At 40.4% G+C, this 18,204-nt stretch overlaps 1 protein-coding gene across 9 annotated transcripts in view; it reads left to right on the top strand.

The window, feature by feature from the left end:
• The window catches only part of LOC147134347 (suppressor of cytokine signaling 3-like), a 164,462-nt gene that overhangs the window by 16,836 nt on the left and 129,422 nt on the right, over positions 1-18,204 (top strand). For 2 of the 9 annotated variants that reach the window (XR_015089971.1, XR_015089969.1), the window contains exon 1: positions 13,377-13,505. The exons of the other annotated variants lie outside the window; for them this stretch is intronic. The gene's annotated coding sequence lies outside the window, so the exon portion shown is untranslated. Of the gene's footprint in view, positions 1-13,376; positions 13,506-18,204 lie in introns of those variants that run through there. 9 annotated transcript variants of the gene reach the window in all.

Genomic DNA, 18,204 nt, shown 5'->3' with positions numbered 1-18,204 from the left:
TAATATTGTATATATTTTATACATACAGCAATTTAATTTTTATTTACAATAAAAATTAAATTGATGTCTATATAAAGTATGAGTAAAAAATAAAAATGCATTAGTATACTGTACATAAGAAAACTATACACATTGACTTATTCAATGACTATTAACAGCGTAAACCTAAAAAAAAATGTTTAAAGAACTTTTTCAAACGGGAGCCCAAGATCACTAGTCTCTTTTTTTGGGTCACAGAGTAAAATGCCATAATTCCTTTAAAAAAATGTTTATCATTTACCACAAAAGAGGAAGCACTTAGCTCAAATGAAAGTGCATTCCACAATTTGTCTGCAATGGACTGCGAGGCTGGATCATGTTTAGTTTTTAAGGTTAAGAAACTGGATCCTTAAATGAACAGGGAGCCAGTGCAAGGACAGCAAAATGGAAGTGATGTGCCGGACCCACAAGATCTAGACAAAAGCAGTGACAGCGGTGCACAATTCTATACTAATAGGATGATCTCAGATGTCCTCTCAGGATTAAAATCAAAATACATCTGTGTTGTGAATGAGATACCTTCTAACGTGTTGTTGATTATACCTTTAAAAGTAAGCATGTAGCACGTGAAAACGATGGTCCCCGAAAAGGACCCTTGAGGAACACCACAGGAACAGACATACTCTGGCTAATGGGGGCCGACAACCAGAGAAAGGTCATCTTTTTGCCTGACGCTTCACACAAAATAATGAGTTCATACATTTTACACTTTTTACGCAAACACTCTGCTTTTGTCAAATGAAATGGGGATGTTTATTTACTCATGAGGAGTATCCTTTGGCATTTGCCACCTGAAAGAACGCGTGATGTCAAGGTGAATTGTTGTATTGACTTCCACGTTAGTTTGCGTCATGTTCCCAAGTGAAGAACTTTCCGGGAACTTACAAGATCGCAGAGAAGCTTTTCCTGCTTTAAAGGAGCTCTTGCATGCGTGTGACTCATGAGATTCTATCGCAGTGCTTTGTCAGTGCACTAAATTCTCAGAAATGTCGTCTGTCGTGTACATTCTGACTAGTGTAATTACTTTCAACATGTACGACTCACTGGGTGTACAGTTTATAGGCAAAAGCTGCTTAATTTTCGTAACGCGATGTGACCGCTACACAAATTGGCAAATGCTCCGACTTCTTCCGGTGCCAAAAACTCCCCAGGAATAATTATCGTACATAGTCATTATAATTAGCATTAGATTTTCTTTGGCAGGTTATTTGAGTACTTTCCTGTTTGTTTTCCTCCTACTGTAATCTTCATACCTTGCGTTTCACTTGTCAATAGCAGCTAACAAAACTTTCATATGTTCACAGTCTCTTAACTATAAAATGATTGTGTTTTGTTTAAAACGTGGACTTTTTTTCATGCTGCGTTAGAAAAACCTGTGAATTAGGGACCTATGTGTTTGTAAGTCACACGGAATGCTCCTGAAGTCACAGCTCCTACATGCGAAGTCGGGAGAAATTGTTTTAACCCAACTTCATTAAGATGCGACATTCACGAATATTAGCAAGTCATTAATTTCCGACCCACAGCGCATTTTAACACGATTGGGATCGCCGACAAGTCAGGGAAAATCGCTGTACACCGACTTCATTGAGACCTAGCATTTGAGAAAACTGGGTTGTCAGAAAGTTTCAAAGTCAACAAATTGGGAAGTCAGAAATGTCCACACTTTGATTACTGTATGTTTTTATCAAGCACAGTATTTTTCCCCATTAAAATGAACATGACAACATTTTTTTGTTGTTTTTCTCAGGGAGGCTGTAACGAATTAATCTCAAGGCACCGCTGTTATATAATGTAGATATTGCATCTTAAATATCTGTACAATTCGTTCATTAAATGATGATGACACCAAAATTAAATTCTAGATCATATTTTGTGTCATAATGTCGCAATCTATTAACGTAACAAACTTTGCACTCGTCGATTGTTGGCCTTATCTCGCCTTATCTTTGAAGTACTGCGACGACAACAAAGGTGTGTAGTGTTTAATTTAGTGTTTTACTGACTGAAGTCCATGTAGTAAACCACTACCAGAGACAGATGACATCCAAGGAGCGTAACGGCGCACCATATTTCCTGCAACTTTATAAAATGACGGATGAGCGGGAATCCACGGTCACCTCCTGCACCGTTTCTGGAAAAGCCGCTTGGGCCTCTACCTGCTTGCACAGCACTTTTCCTCACAACCGATCTGGGCTCCGATTTGTGAAGTGTCAGTGAACAATTAGGACTTCCTCTCCCTCTTTACCTCTGCAGTGTATCGATATAAGACTAAATTAAGGACACGGGCTGAAAAAGGACGCTTGTGTCATTCACTGCATGCATATGGATGCCGATCTTGTTTTGTAGCTGCGGCATTTTTTCGAACGTCGTCCTCACTATGTGCGCGAGGCAATCCGCCGGCTGGCCTTCCAGAAAGTACACGAAGGAGCAGCTGAAGCCCGTGAGAGCGTCTGCGGAGCGCTATAAAAAGCACCACTCTTGCTTGTTGTGTTGCTCTGAGGAAATTCTCTGGTAGGGATGTCACGTGACCACTGGCGGATACTAAAGATCCGTCACCATAGATACACACTTCCTTTCTGACTGTGGTGTCAGTTTTGCTTTATGGACACTTAAGGGAAAGCCATGGACTTACTGAGAAGTGCTTTTGTGATTTCTGTTTCTTCAGAATTACATATGGAGTCTGTCTCACTTATCTGTGTTATTTTAACATGTTGCAATAGGTTTCAGTATGCATGGGGGAAAAAAAAATTTGAAGTGTGCTCATGTTGACAACAAATCAAAATGGCAGTGGCAGGCTTCCTGTTTATTTCCTGGCGTGATAAAGAGGCTTTTTTTGTGCGTCTTTTCACGATGGAAGTTCCTACCAAGTTTCTTGTTACTAAGTAAAACTGGCTTCGGGGGCTGAATTTTCCCAACCGTCGTGATGCAGTGAAGCTAATTTTGCCGCTGGAAATGGCCACTACAAACCAAAACCACAGGCGTCCGATGTCTTTATCAACTTAGATTTTTGAGACATTTTTATGTGTCTACTCATGCTTGACATAACTACCAAGTTTCATGTTGCTAAATGAAACGGGCTTTAAAGCGGAATTTTGACAACTTTTCTGGCTGTGCCATTGAGCTAATTTGAAGTGGAAATGGCCACTTCAAACCAAAACGGTTAACTTCATCAGTCTTTCCTGGCATTGGTTCTTGACTTATTTTGTGCATCTACTTGTGATATAATTGCCTACCGAATTTCATGTTGGTGAGTAAAACAGGCTTTGGGGTCTTTGTTGAGAATTAGCCAGTTTTCGGAGGAATGATTCAACCCAAAACTTCCGACTTCCTGTAGCTTTTGGGGCTTGGGTTCTTGAGACTTTTTTGTGTGTCTTTTCGTGATAGATGGGCCTACCAAATTTCATGTTTCGAAATGAAATTAAGTTTGGGGGCTGAATTTTCAAATACAGACTAAGTATAGTGTATATTCTACATGACTGGGAATTGACTATTAGCCTGTGCTAAACTTCCTACAGGAGAGGAGGAACTGTATCGCATGTCAACATAATTACATCTGATCCTTTTCACCTAACATGCTCCCTGTGATCTCAGCATGTCGAGGCAGATTTCTTGTGTGTGCAAGTGAAGCGACGCAAGCAGCCAAAAGCAGCTTCCCGCTCGTCTCTCCACCGGCTCGGCCTGTTTACAATTCCACAACTGCCGGTTGCCATGGAGCGCGGTCGTCAATGAGCTCCAGATGCCAGATAGCAAAGAGCGGGCCAGAAATTGTGAGTCATCACGGCCCAGTAAGTCCCACCCACCCCTCCAGTCCAAAATGTCTTCTCCGGGCACACTCCTCCTGTTCCTCCATACTTTGGGATTTACTGTTAGACCCCCACCCCCTGCCGCGTAAACATTCACTTTTATCCACGTCCAAGCATGCAAGCTGACGCTTCAACTGTTTTACAGTCCGCGTCACTTTGTATGCCTTCCAGCTGAGAGAAAAAAAAATTCAGATGAAGATGGAAAAAGAAGGTGAAAGCTCAAACTCCAAAAAATGCATTAAAAAACAAAAAACAAACAAACACCGGGATTCGTTCCAGAGTCCAAACTGTTGTCATCGCAAATGACGAGCACATGGCAGCTAACCAGGAGAGACTAAAATAGCGTTGGTTCGACATCATCGCCCAGTGCTCCGTTTTGGCAAGTAGCACAAACAGATGGGCTTAAATGCCCCAAACCGCCCACCAAATCCAAGTAATTTGTTCACAAAAAGTTGGTCTCGTCAGCAACTTTCTGAGTGGAATGCCACCCATAGCAATGTGTGTTGCGTCAAGAATATCTACCCAGCAGGCCCGCTAGTTAAAATACGTCATTACGATTAATTTTGCGTTTCTGGGGGCGGCCATTTTGTCTTTTGTCGACTGAAAATGACATCACAACTGCTCGCGACGACCAATCGCGGCTGACCTGTTTTCTGAATCTGAGCCGTGATTGGTCGTTGTGAGCAGTTGTGATGTCGATTTTCAGTCGACAGAAGACAAAATGGCCGCCCCCAGAGATGGCTAAAAACGAGTGGGTCAACACTTATTCCACAAACGCAATATTTATCAGAATGCCCTGTTTCAACTAGTGGGCTTGCATAGAACATATTCTTGAAAACAATATGTTTTGGGTTGATTTCCACTTTAAGGACGCAAAGTCAGCCATTTGGTCACAAAAAGTCGGTCTTTTGAGCAACTGCTTTGACTTAGTGTAATGCCTTTTGCACAGTTAATCCTTGCTATTCCAAAATATGTCATCAAAAGGACAACATGGAAAAGTACTTCCCGGGTAACGTTGTGCACCATGTTGAGGGTGGGCGGATAGAAACCAGCATTTAGGTCATGACACAATGTGGTGGGACACCCCCCGCGCAGTCAGCGGCTTTACGTCAGATCGCAATACAGTAGAAGATGACACCAAATGTTTGTCACTTTCACTGTGTCTGCCGCCAAGTAAATATAAGCCCACGCGCATTGCTAGCTCGAGGTAGCAGAATGCCATCCCACAACAGAGTGTGTGACTAGACTGCTAGCCTGTTTAATTAGTTTGCAAAGTGTTTTAGATTTCAAACAAATGTCTGGTTTTTAGACAGTGTTAATTGCCAATCCAACTATATAAAATGAGGCTTCAAAATCATGAAAAATCAAGTCGTTATCTCAACTAGGTCATTGCGGGGCAACGATGGGGCGCTCTAAAATGGCCACGCCAGCCTGAAATCCTCGGTCCACATGCTGGCTGTCAAGTTTGACTTTTTTTTTTTTTTTTCTCCTTCATTCTGAAATTCCAGCCGAAAGCCCCATCTGTTTTGCGATTAGCGTATGTTTAATTAGACGTGTGACGCTTTGCAGAATGCTCCAAAACTTCTCAGAATTTTTGGCCACCATTCAGGTTCGGGGGAGTCCCTGATCGCCCTCTGGACGTTATGTAACTATTGTCACGCAAAGCAAACAAAACAAAAGAAAAATGTCAGCTGAGCAGAAATCCCGACCAGACGCTGTGTCGGGAAACACCCTGTGAGTCACAGACGACAGACGAAGGCTTGGAGGCTCTCCCGGAGTGAAGTGACGCCCTTCTGGTTAGCGAACACTTGAGTTGCGCAAACAAAGTCCTCGTTAGCTGCGCCATGGCAACCAGAAACACAGCAGCCAATGGCGGCAATGACTAAAGAAAAAAAAAGTGTAAGTCCGCTTGATCTTATGACCATGGCTGAAAAATACACGACTTAAGTGTTTTTTTTTCTCCCTTGTTTGCATTTTTAGTCTAAGAAATATTATGAATACATTCCTGTCATTTGCATGGGTATATTCTTTTTTTTTTCCACAATAGAAACAACATAATTGTCTTCTAAATCCCGCTCAGGGCCAGACTGAACATGTAAATATTCATTCGTACACACTTGGAACTTTACTAAAAACATTGCCCTCAGGCCTCTATTGTAATTTCGCCTTTTTTTTTTTTTAACAGGAAGATTATCTTCTCACAATTTAAAGCATTTTCAATATGATTCAAACATGAGTATGTTATGAATATACTGTATTTATATTCATGTAAATATTTATGATTATAGATGAATAGGAAACACATACATTTGCTTTGTAGTGTTTAAAGTAATTTCAGTAGTTTTAAAATGTTTCTGTATTTGAGTGCAGTGTTAATGTTCAAACTGTGCGTAATGCAACTTACTTACCTTAATATTAAATATTGTCAATGTCGGGCGCAACCTTTATATCTCCAAAATCAGTATTTTTCAGGACATTTAGAAGGAAGAAAAACCTTTTTTTTTTTCAGTCTCAAAAGTGTCTTATAAAAGACAGCAAGCAATTCACTAGCTAAAGAATTGAAAATAACTCTTTAGCTGGTGAATCATTTGTAACAATAGCAGACTCCACTTTTCAGCACTAAAACCTCCGTCTTGTTTTTAATCAATACTTAGCCCCACAATGCTACTGCATTCTTGTGTTGGTACTTGGAGAGCCGAATATTTTTACTTGGGTGGTACTCGGTGTAAACAATTTGAGACTCTTTTAGAATCCAACCAGTGGAGCAGCCTATTGCTACGCGCTTGGCGCGGATGAGACGAATACCGCGGACTAGGATCTATGCAAACCTGTTACTATTACATACCAAGCAGGTCTACTATGAATACACTCCTTTGAACAACTTCCAGCAAAAGAAGTTGAACAGGTACTATGTTTTTGTGGAGTTTTTCTAGACAAGAGCGATTGGGTTTGCGGTGATGTGGCCGCTTCGTTTGAACTCAACTATGATGCAAGTTAACAGTTGAAGTGATTGTCATCATTCCAGGAAATACAAAGTGACTTGTTTGTGGCCATTGAACTAAATCAAGAAAAGAATGATAAAATGTGAATATACAGGTCTAAAATCTCTTATCCTCCCCTCCCACCACACCTGTCGAGAATGATATTTTAATTGTATGAATGAATGGAAATTTTATAGTGTATTTTTATTTTATATTTTATTTGATTAAAAAACAAAATGCACCATTTCAGGAGGCCATATAATACATGGAATAAATCAAAAATAGCACATAGCTAATAGATTCTCAGTCATCCAGATCATGGTAGTCCGCAAAAGTTAAATCGAGGCAGCTGGACTTGTTTGTTGAATTGCTGTGTTTTTTTTTTATTGTTTTACAGTAACAGAGAAAAATTACCGGGACAAATTTGCTAGTATGCGAAGGATATTTGAAGGAAAGCAGCTGGTCAGTGGATTACTAGGAAAGATAAAGACAAGTAAAATGTAATAAAACATGTCATAAAAAAAAAAGCAGTGTGATAAAAGATGTTCAATTGAGCAGAGAAGCAAAGACTCCCTTCAGTTGAATCTGTGAATCAGCAGTGCGCATTTCCTCTGAAAGACTCCGCCACTTCCATGGATTGCAGAGGGAAGGCGGGGTTATGTGCTTTGTGCTTTCTTGTCATCCTGGCAGCCACAAATCAGACTGTGACTCTGGGATGTAATGCTGCTTAAGATCAAATAAGATAAGGATGACAGACTTCACGCTGATCATCTAAAAAAAAAAAAAAAAAAATGGAGATAAGTATTTTTCACATGACAGCGATGATATATATTTTTTTCTTCATAACATTATTACATAAATGACAATGACTTTTCCCATGTAAAATTTAAATTTAAAAATTGCTACGTTTCTCCTCTGCATATTTTGACTTGATTCTCACGAGTACAACTTTATTTTCCTAATATTGTGACTTTATAAATTTGCAACTTTTTTCCCATAATATTTGAACATTGTTGTTAAAATTCCAACTTTATTCTTATAATTTAATGACAAATATTGCACACACTGGCTTCTCATGCTGTTTTGCTTCATTTCCCGTGAATGTTTTAAAAATAGTCACGTTTCATACACCCAATTTAATTAGATCGCAACCGTTTTCCTAACAGTTTGTGCAATTTCTTTTCATATTTTGCAGGGAAGTGGTGAAAATATGGTTATTTACAGCAGTGTTTTTCAAACTTTTTTGAGTCAAGGCACATTTATTTCATTGAAAAAATCCCGAACAAACATCATCGTGATCATCACAGTCATTTTCATCGTCATCGTAATCGTTGGTTGTTAAAAAAAAAGCGTTACACCGGTAAACAATGGCTTGTTCACACACACACACGCGATCGACTGTAAGAATGGGAGGATTAGTGGGCGGGGCCACGTGTACTGTAGTACTAATGTCCTCTTTGTAAAAATTCAAGGAACTGACTGAGAAGTTTGAGAAGTGTGAGTCACTTGCTGCGGCGCGTCAGGAAACCCTTCACGCGTTACTCACGGCATGACACGCCCGCGCCATAGTCTTCTCTAATCTCAGATGCAGTAAAGTTTAGAGGTTGAGCGATCAGCATTTTTACAGTCGATGAAGGTGATGAGAGCTGATGTCGATTAATCGATGATGCCGTTGATAGCTCCCTCACTTTCCCCTCCCTTCACCGTGTTCGGCCAATTACATTTCGATGCTTGCTCATTCATTCAGACTCGTACGGTCTCGCAGACTGTCGGAACTTGTAAAACCCTTAACACCAATTTGCAACATAACTGGAGGGTTACTACTTGCTACATAATAGCATGGAATTAAAAAAAAAAAAAAATACAGGATGAGGGAGTGCTTTTGCAATAATATAGTGTAGCAAACCTGTGTCACATTGATTCTAGCAAGAGTTCACACAAGAATCAGATCGTGAGACCTTGAAGCTGTCTGTGATTTGTGATTGGATGAGTGAGTCAGCGCTGAAGCCATTGGAGGCAGGAAGCAAAGCTAACCATGTGTCCTTGCGGCTTGTCTTCATTTTGGACGCTAGGCCTCCAGTATATTGTTGGTCTTGTCACTATTCCAGGAGGGCGTTTGATGAATTCCCTTCAGGTTGTTTGTCAGCTAAAGCTAGCGGATAGCTTTTCAGATGGCCGTTCATAGCGCTGCTGCTTTTGGTAGATGGCATATTTTGCAAGTGACTGGAATAGGCAGTCTTATTTTTATTTTTGTTTTAGTAAAAATATTTTATGAAGCATATATTCTTGCCTGTTAAGTGGAACCAAAGTCTATTACTGGACTCAATAGGTGTATGTTGGGGATCTTTTTTTGCTACTTCTGCTCTGGAAGCCCAGCAAAAATGTTGACATGCTCCTTATTGGGAGCACTCATGCACCAGTGCTTACTTGCTTTTTGTTTGCATGTGCATGGACGCCACACTTTGTTTAAAAACAAAACAAACAAAAAAAAAAAAAGCTCAAATAACACGCTGGGAGGAGCACAAACAACCTATCCTCACTAATGTAAAGATGAGTCATTCATTCATCAGTACTCTGTGTGCGTGTGTTTCAGCAAGCTTTTATTTCATCCAAATGCATTTATCAAATGAAACCTCATAGCAACGCAGACAGGATAGAATTGCATTAACAAGAGATTGCTTCAATCCAAGCAGCATTCATGAAATACAACAGTGCAATGGATACGCACAGTGAGGTAAAGTACTTCAATAAACTTTGTTATATTACCACACATATACTATTGCGAGACTTGAGCTCAGTCAGAATCTGAATCAAAGGCTCTTAAGCTTTTTACACCACCACCTAAAAAAAAAACAAAAAAAAACGTATCTCCAAGTACCACCATCTTGACCATGAGTAGCAGTCTTAAACCCATCGAACACCGCAATGTGGTCAAACTCAACTTATACTGGACCATTGCAAAAAAAATAATAATAATTACAGTTGGCAACTCGCACCCTAGGATTTGATCTACCGACGCCCTGTGGCGTTAAACACCGAGCCAGTAAAAGGCTGACAAATACGGCGTATTGTACTTAAAGTGGAAGTCAATGCAAACAATTTTTTACAAGACTATATTCTAAGCAAGCCCACTAGTTGAAACAGGGCATTCTGATAAGTATTGTGGAATAAGTGTTAATCCACTCGTTTTCAGCCATCTCCCGGGGGCGGCCATTTTGTCTTCTGTCGATTGAAAATGACATCACAACTGCTCACAACCACCAATCACGGCTCAGATACAGAAAACAGGTCAGCCGCGATTGGTCGTTGTGAGCAGTTGTGATGTCATTTTCAGTCGACAGCAGACAAAATGGCCGCCCCGGGAGATGGCTAAAAACGAGTGCATTTTGCTGCTTAATTTATATTCCACAAACTCAAAATTCATCAGAATGCCGTGTTTCAACGAGTGGGCCTGCCGGGAACATATTCTTGAAAAAATGTTTGTGTTGACTTCCGCTTTAATCACTTGTACCAACCATGAAAAGATAAGTAACAATAAAAAGGGGAATCGAAATAAAGCAGCTAGGTGTAAATTGTGCTTGAAAAATGGACCATGTACTTAATCAGATCCTCAGTACATTTGAAAGCTAGTCACGTGAGCAGTGAGTTAAAATCATGATTGTAATTCAGTGGGTGAAAATGATACACATCCACCCCCCCCACCCCCCCCTCCCCCCACCAACAGACAGAGGATGGAATAGGAAGTGACAAGACAGGCGAGACCCTCTGAGAGGAAAACACCACCAGATGAGGATGATGGTGTTTCTCTAAAATGAGTATATTGCCACTAGTTTACTGGTATCACATTTAGTCACTCTGCGCCCCTTCATTGTCTCGCACCGGGTGAGTATAATGATTGTGAAAGTTCACAATCGAGCGTGTGACGTATAGGAAAACACCTGCTTTTGGAATGGTTTCTTGGCAATAAAAAAAAATGGTGGCACTTCACATTTTTCTTGAGTGAAGGTGAATGTTGCAACAAAGGGAGATCTGTGAGATGTGTTAAACAAAAGTCATCAACTCCAAAACACATCCAAATGTATTTTAATGTATTTTATTTTTTTTCAATTCAGAAGCTGTCATTTTTAAATGGCAACTTTGTGAGCTGTTCTTATCTGAGCTCACATTCCTGCTAATCTAGATAACCTTGCTCGGAAGTGCCATCCAATGTCCACTTCTAGTAATGTCGAACCGGGGACGTTCGCTGTGCTTATTTGTCCCGTCCTTCATTTGCCTAAATAACTTTTTCTTTTTGTCAAACCATGCTCGCATCACACCTTCGAATTAAAAAAAAAAAAAAAAAACCTTCATAAAAAAAAAAAAAACCTGCTTAACACTCTGTCCCGCTTAAATGGCTCGTTCTTAGGAAGGGATACGGTTTTCCATGACGTGTGCGCATATGAGCTCATGGGACGTTAGTTGAGTGTAAACACTTGCAGCTGCAGCGTCTTACACTTTTCAATTGTAGGAATTGAAACTTTGTGCTAAGCAGACAGTTTATTATCATAGTGAGACAATGTGTTTGGATGTATTTTTTAAATGTGTCAATAAAATGAACCTGTAAAATTCAATAGTTTGTTCATAAAGCAGTAAAACCGTCTGAAAATGTGTGTTTGCAACAATATACCACATAGTCCGTCCAATGTTTTATTTTAAATCATCCAAAAGTTAAGTATTGTGAATTTGCATTAACGGCGGCTCTCCAGCTTTTTAGGTTTCTTACAAAGCAGAATTGCTCATAATCCAAATGCTCATTAAACATAACTGATAAATAAATTATACGAGTATGCTGAATTAGCTCATTGAGAAAAGTGGCTTTGAGCTGTTTATTGCCACTCTCAGTTTATTTTCAAACAGAGAATTACACTTGCGATACTCACAGGCATATATTCTTTATCCTCGGTGAAAAACAACAACTATTACTCCTGTATACTGAGTCATTTACAGTATTTGCGAAACTCTCCTTTGTCTACATTCTATTCAATTCTTACTATTTCTCACGGCAACAACATGCCATTAGAATGTGTGGACGATCCGAATAAAAGCGCAAAGAACAAACATCACAAGTATTTTCGTGGGACATGTCACAGCGAGATTCTAAGAGCACAGGTGTCAAACACGAGGTCAGAGGGCCGGATGTGGCTCACTAAAGCAAATCAAGGGTGTGTACTTCTTGCTAAAATCGCTCCCAAAATGGCAGTTTGTCTTTACGCCGAGATATTGAAAAAAAAAAAAAAAAAATGATCAAAGCCCTTTTTATATGTAAATAGTTGAACATAATCTTTTCTTTTATTTCTGATGTCAAGAGTCATCCTCCGTGAATTTTATATGCAACTGGCCCATGACAAAAATAATTTTGGCACACCCTGTCTTAGACAAAGACTTTCCAGTAAACGTGAGTGCTATCATGGCCTTATCTTAAGGTGCGTTCAAGCTGCTGTGTCACCGGCGACTGATCAGTTGTGAGGGCATTTTGTGGCTTTTGCCCAATGAGGAAACGTAAAAGGCACACTGCCCGCATGGAACTGTGTGTGACCGTGAAAGTTCATATTTAGTATTTTTGTTTTCGTGACACCAAGGAAAAACTCCAAGTGCGTTTTGCTTTTTGCTGATGGATGTATGGATAGATGAATAGATGCGCTCCTGTGATTGGACGGTTTTACCTCTTGTGTCTTAGCCTGCTGTCCACCACGTCTGTGCGACAATGTGCTCAAAAGCGCCAAGATTTTTCTTCTTTCTTCACCTGCGATTGAATTACAGACATCCGATAGAGCATCTTTTCTTCCCCCACGCGCGGTTGAATAATTGCGGCCGAGAAGTGGAGCTCAATGAACGCCATTTGTCCTCGCGACCGATGTGAGAAACCCAAGCTCCTCCGGTGTGAGGTCATCGTCAGCGAGCGCCAGTGGATCGCATGTCGGCAGGGGCGACGCTTCCATTTTTAATCCGCACGCGCGAACACACCACGCACACAACTTTTTGTGTCTCGCGCTCACACGGACATCATATGCACTTTGTGTTCTCGCGCCATCACGTCAGGAGCTTTCGGCATTTGTCATCTTAGAGGGTGTGCTAGTATGTGCCTTGAGCATTAGCTTTACTAGATCACAGCCTGACTAGATAAACGGAGAGAGAAAAAGAGACTATTCCTACTACTACTAATCCCACAACACCTACCACAATTACTACCACTACCACCACCACTGCTGCTAGTAGTATCGTCCTACTACCTCCACGACCATAACTACCGCTACTATTGAAAGATCCATGTACCAGTGCACACTTTTGTCACTAATAGGACAATTCACAAACCCTGTTTTTCCTTTTCTTTGGCTTTTTTTTTTAGCCACGTTTCAAAGACGCATACAGTATTTTCCCACCATTGCTTATTGACGTCATATCTGGATTAGTATTTCCATTCAGCTGCTTGCGTGAGTGGGGCAGAGTACTTTGACTGTGTGTGTTAAGTGCCATGTTCAGCTGCTTCTCTTGCGTATTTTTCATCTTCCCCCTTTGAGACGCGCGAGTGTCTGGAAACCTTGTGATGCGCACATCTTGTAAACATTCACCCGTCCTTGTCCATATACCGTCAACCACTGCCCGCCATTGTTTTGGACAATGTATCAGGATGATCTAGCAGGTATTTTTGAGTTATTCCTTTTTTTCTTTTCTTTTTTTTTTTTTTGTGCTTATAGTAGTTATAACTTTTGTATTCTCTTTATGACTTCAACTTTGTTCGGTTTTTCAAACTGGTGTGCCGCGAGATATTGTCAGGTGTGCCGAGGGGGAAATAACGTAATTTGTGTGCCTCTGCGGTCTCGAGCCTGGCAGCGTAATCATGTCTTTACTACATTGCAGTACTCTTTCATACCAGCAGGTAGCAGCAGGTAGTTAATTGTCTTTGTTTAGAGACAAGCGAAGTAGTGACGCATTTTTATCCAAACCGGCCCATGTTTCACACTATCAATACGAAAAATTATAAAATACTTTTTTCTTTGTGTTTATTTAAATCCTATTCAAGACGTTATTATATGTCATTCTTCAATGTTAGAAAAATGCTTATATAAACAATATAACACATATTGTTAAAATAAGCTTTTTATTTTATTTTTTTTTCAATTTCAGCTGGTGGTGTGTGCGGGATTTTTTCAATGAAATAAATAAACTGCTACGTGCCAATTTTTTTCATGTGTAAATCAGGCAAAAATCCTGAAAATTAGGCAATATTAGAAGTAAACAAATCCAAAGAAAAAGTTGACGTCAAACGATACTAGTAGCGGTCAAAGTGAACTGTCAAAGCACATTAATGATCAATCAATTCATTGTCAAAAATATCAACATCCCCCCAAAAAAAGAGCTCATTCAAATAAACTAGTGTCATTTTTGGACTCAGCAGCCCAAAATTGCACAGAAACCTTTAAAATATCGTCTGCGTTTTATTTTTTAATTTTTATGATAATTTTTATCATACATTTTAACCAATAACCTTTACCCCAATTTCTTTACAAGAAGAACACAAAATGAAAAAGTCCCCGCTTATGAAAGTGACCTAATTTAAAAGTGATTTTCGTTATCTTCGGCTTGATCACGATGGGACTTTTTTTTTTTTTTTCTTTTCTTTTTTTTCGAACGAATTTCACAGGAACTGTGGCCACCTGCCAGGGCCACTGATGTGGGATTGTAATCGTTGTACTATGGTTTCCTCTTTCCTAATAACGCGACAGTATAAACAAAACCTGGCGGTTGACCTAAAGCTCCTCTGCCAGTCAAATGGTTCAATCATTAACATTGTCCATGTGGGCTCGCATGTGTTCCCGAGAGTGGAGCTGAGCTCATTTTGGCCTGTGAGTCAGTCGGTGAGCGATGGTGACTTGTTCACACAAAAACGACCACCTCACCTAGTTGACTTCGTCACCGCATTGCCTGGAATTTAACAATTGTGTAATACTGGTTAACTATCTACTACTATTACTACACGATGCTTCGGTACAAACATTCAAAAGTCTATTTTCAATGATATGTCCTCTGTCAAGCGCTACATTTGCGAAGCACTGCTGTTTTTACCCACAGTGCCATCTACTGGATCTGGTGGGGCACTTCTCCAGATGCCCCTTTTCCTTTGCGAGTGACAAAAAGCTGAAGGCTCTTGTTGTAGCATGTTGGGGCGGCGGGGGGGGGGGGGGGGGGGGGGTTGTCTGTTTTCAGGCTTGCAACGATGACTTCATGTTGGCTCTTCCCGTCTCGGCTTTAATTTTGCTTCTCAGGCTCGCCAGTACTAACTTGTCATGTGGCTTTGTGGCGGTGGGGGTTGGATTGTGGATTAAGACTGCACATAGTGAACATGCTTCTCCGCTGTTTGTTTTGACAGCAGGAGTCACACTGATGGCGCTGGATATTACACTACTCCGCATGGAAACATGGCACCATTGTTTGTTGGCTATTCTAGTCTGAGCTATAAAAAATAAAAATAAATAAATATGCGTGAAGATTTTTTTTTATGCCGCAGCCTGGCATACAATTGTAAAAGACAAAGCTCCGCATATTGCATGTTAATAATAAACATTTGTCTGATAAAATTGTCTAAAGTCTAGATTGGCCCCTGATATATAGTGAGTCAAATTTAATTTGAAAGAAGTGTCTTTTCCAGTAAGCGTGTTGTTTTGCAGATATGTGGTTGCCAAGAAAAGCATGAGGTTTACGTTTTTTTTTTAATTTAACAGCAATGTTAGCTGAAATGCACTTTGGAGTATTAGTTTTATTACCCATTAATTTTCCTAAATGTACTGCTTTAAGAAAGATTTTGGAAAAAGTGTCATGATTATTCAATTAGAAAGGAAAGAAAATGGAAGGTTGTGCTAGCCTAATTTCTTAGTTCAACTTGAGTTTGCGTTAAAGCATTTCATGATTTTGTGTATATTTTTGAAATTTTACTTCCAGATTCGGGCACATAATCATTGGGAAGTGAGACCGGTCGAGAACTTCTTCTAACTGTATGAGGCCCCTCAGAATTATTCTTATTATTCAATAACTAACTTACTTTTATTACTTCCCTGGTCCATTTGAGAATGGCTTTAATATAAAACTATAAAAGTTGCCCACCATTATGCTTGCGTAATATTTATGCCCTATGCAGAGAATCACTGACCTCACTGTTCAAGCTGTGCATCATTTTACATGATCTTAAATGTGTTTAAATGTCAACACATTTATTCTGAACTTATCATATTCTAGTTTTTAGCACAACGCAGTTGCGTTTCTGTTTGTTTCCAGCCATTGATTTTAGGTACAATTTTTAGTTACCGGAAGCTAGTACGATTGTTTTCAATTGACTCATTCTATACTGTACAATCAGTGCAGATTTGTATTTTCCCATAGTAAATAGCAGCTGTGTATCCTAACATTGTCTTTGGCCTACATTCCATAAAGATTAGCTTGCTCATGGAGCCCTTTACAATCAATAGCAGGACATTAATGCACATGAATGGAAGACAATGAAAGCAGCAGCTCCGATTCGATAAAGTGACCTCAGAGTAGATGAGCTCACTGTCACCATGACTGGACTGACATGCAGGATGCCGAGATGAATAGCAAGGCGAAAAGTCTTTGGCTGGCCAACTCCATCCTTTATCTGACGTTGACACCCTATAAATATATACAAGCAAGCGCAGCGTGATGAGAAGATGATGGGACGCTGACACCTAGTGGATTATGGGACGCCCGTCCAGAGCCAGGCGATCAATTTGATTCTCCTAGCGTGGCCAACAGGATGATTAATTACCAAGGCCTGCAGGCTTTGGTAATGACTTTGCGATAGGGCCCGTGTAATCCCCCGTCCATCGAAAAGAAACCAGGCGATTAATCTTTACCGCCGTGTTTAATTGTTCATTTGGCTTGTTTATGGCCACGGCCACGTGGTTTCTCCTCACTCTCCTCGGTTTTCCCCCCCCCGAGTAAAACTTCATCAGCTGTGCCGGTGAAAATATGGTTGTCGTTCCCAGAGTGACTCTACTGTCATGAGAGCTGCTACGCTCTTTTACGAGGGAGGCCTGTGGAGAGTTTTAGGTGTTTGACTTCATTTGAATTCATGATAGTGTCCTCTGCGTAAAAATGAGTCCCCGCGCAGACAACTGTTTTAACACCAGAGATGACGGTCAACTGCCAGTTGCATGGGTCCTTTCTTGTTTTAGCGCAAAGGTGCCTTCTAGTACTGTGTTCATATGTTGTTGCCGGAAAACAAATCCGATTAACCCATTAAAGCGGAAGTCAACCCAAGCATATTTTTTTCAAGAATATGTTCCCAGCAGGCCCACTAGTTGAAACACAGCATTGTGATGAATTTTGCGTGGATTATAAGTTAAGTAGCAAAATGCACTTGTTTTTAGCCATCTCCGGGGGCGGCCATTTTGTCTTCTGTCGACTGAAAATCGACATCACAACTGCTTACAACGACCAATTACAGCTGACCTGTTGTCTGAATCCGAGCCGTGATTGGTCGTTGTGAGTACTTGTGATGTCATTTTCAGTCGACAGAAAACAAAATGGCCGCCCCCAGAGATGGCTAAAAACGAGTGGATTAACACTTATTACACAAATTAACACTTATTACACAAACGCGATATTTATCAGAATGCCCTGTTTCAACTAGTGGGCTTGCATAAAACATATTCTTGAAAAAAATATGTTTGCGTTGACTTCCGCTTTAAGGACGGGAACGCGTAATCGCATTTCTTTCACGCCGGGAGAGCGGATACGTCGGTGTCTTTTTTTAATCCAATTCTCCGTCTCTTACTCAATTTAACGCATCAGAAAATACACGCGAGGGTGGCGCGAGACCGCGCAGGATGTCGCGGAATTTTTTCGAGCCGTAGTTAGGCTAATGGCGGACGCCGTCGATCGCCCGGAGCTCTGATAAGTAACGGCAGTGATATATATAGACGACGCGCACGACCAGTGGAACCAGTCGAATGTGACATGATATGATTTGTAGACAAAGACGATATAGATGTGTTTGTAACAGAATAGAGGATGGTAATTACCACTCGGATTTTTTTTCATTTTTTATAATGGTGCTTCTCTTGCACTGACACATTATTTTTACATCATCGATTGAAACAGTAAATAATAATAAATTCTGCCTGTGTGAAAGCCACGTCCAAGCTCTTTAATTCTTTTGGAATTGTGTTTCTGTCTGCTACAGGGGCTGAGATATTAATCATTTTGTAAGTGTTGAATTTCTGGGAATTCTTCAGGTTTTCAAGGGTAATTCCAAAGGCGACCGACGGTATTGGGGAGCCGTTGATACAGGCGCTTTAGTCCTTAATGGGTTAACTACTCATTGC

The sequence above is a fragment of the Filicampus tigris genome, chromosome 16, assembly GCF_054856515.1.
Source record: "Filicampus tigris isolate MCC_2025a chromosome 16, RoL_Ftig_1.0, whole genome shotgun sequence".
NCBI classification, from domain to species: domain Eukaryota; kingdom Metazoa; phylum Chordata; class Actinopteri; order Syngnathiformes; family Syngnathidae; genus Filicampus; species Filicampus tigris.
The sequence above is the reverse complement of the archived record's forward strand: the minus strand, read 5'-3'. Positions and strand labels throughout refer to the sequence as shown.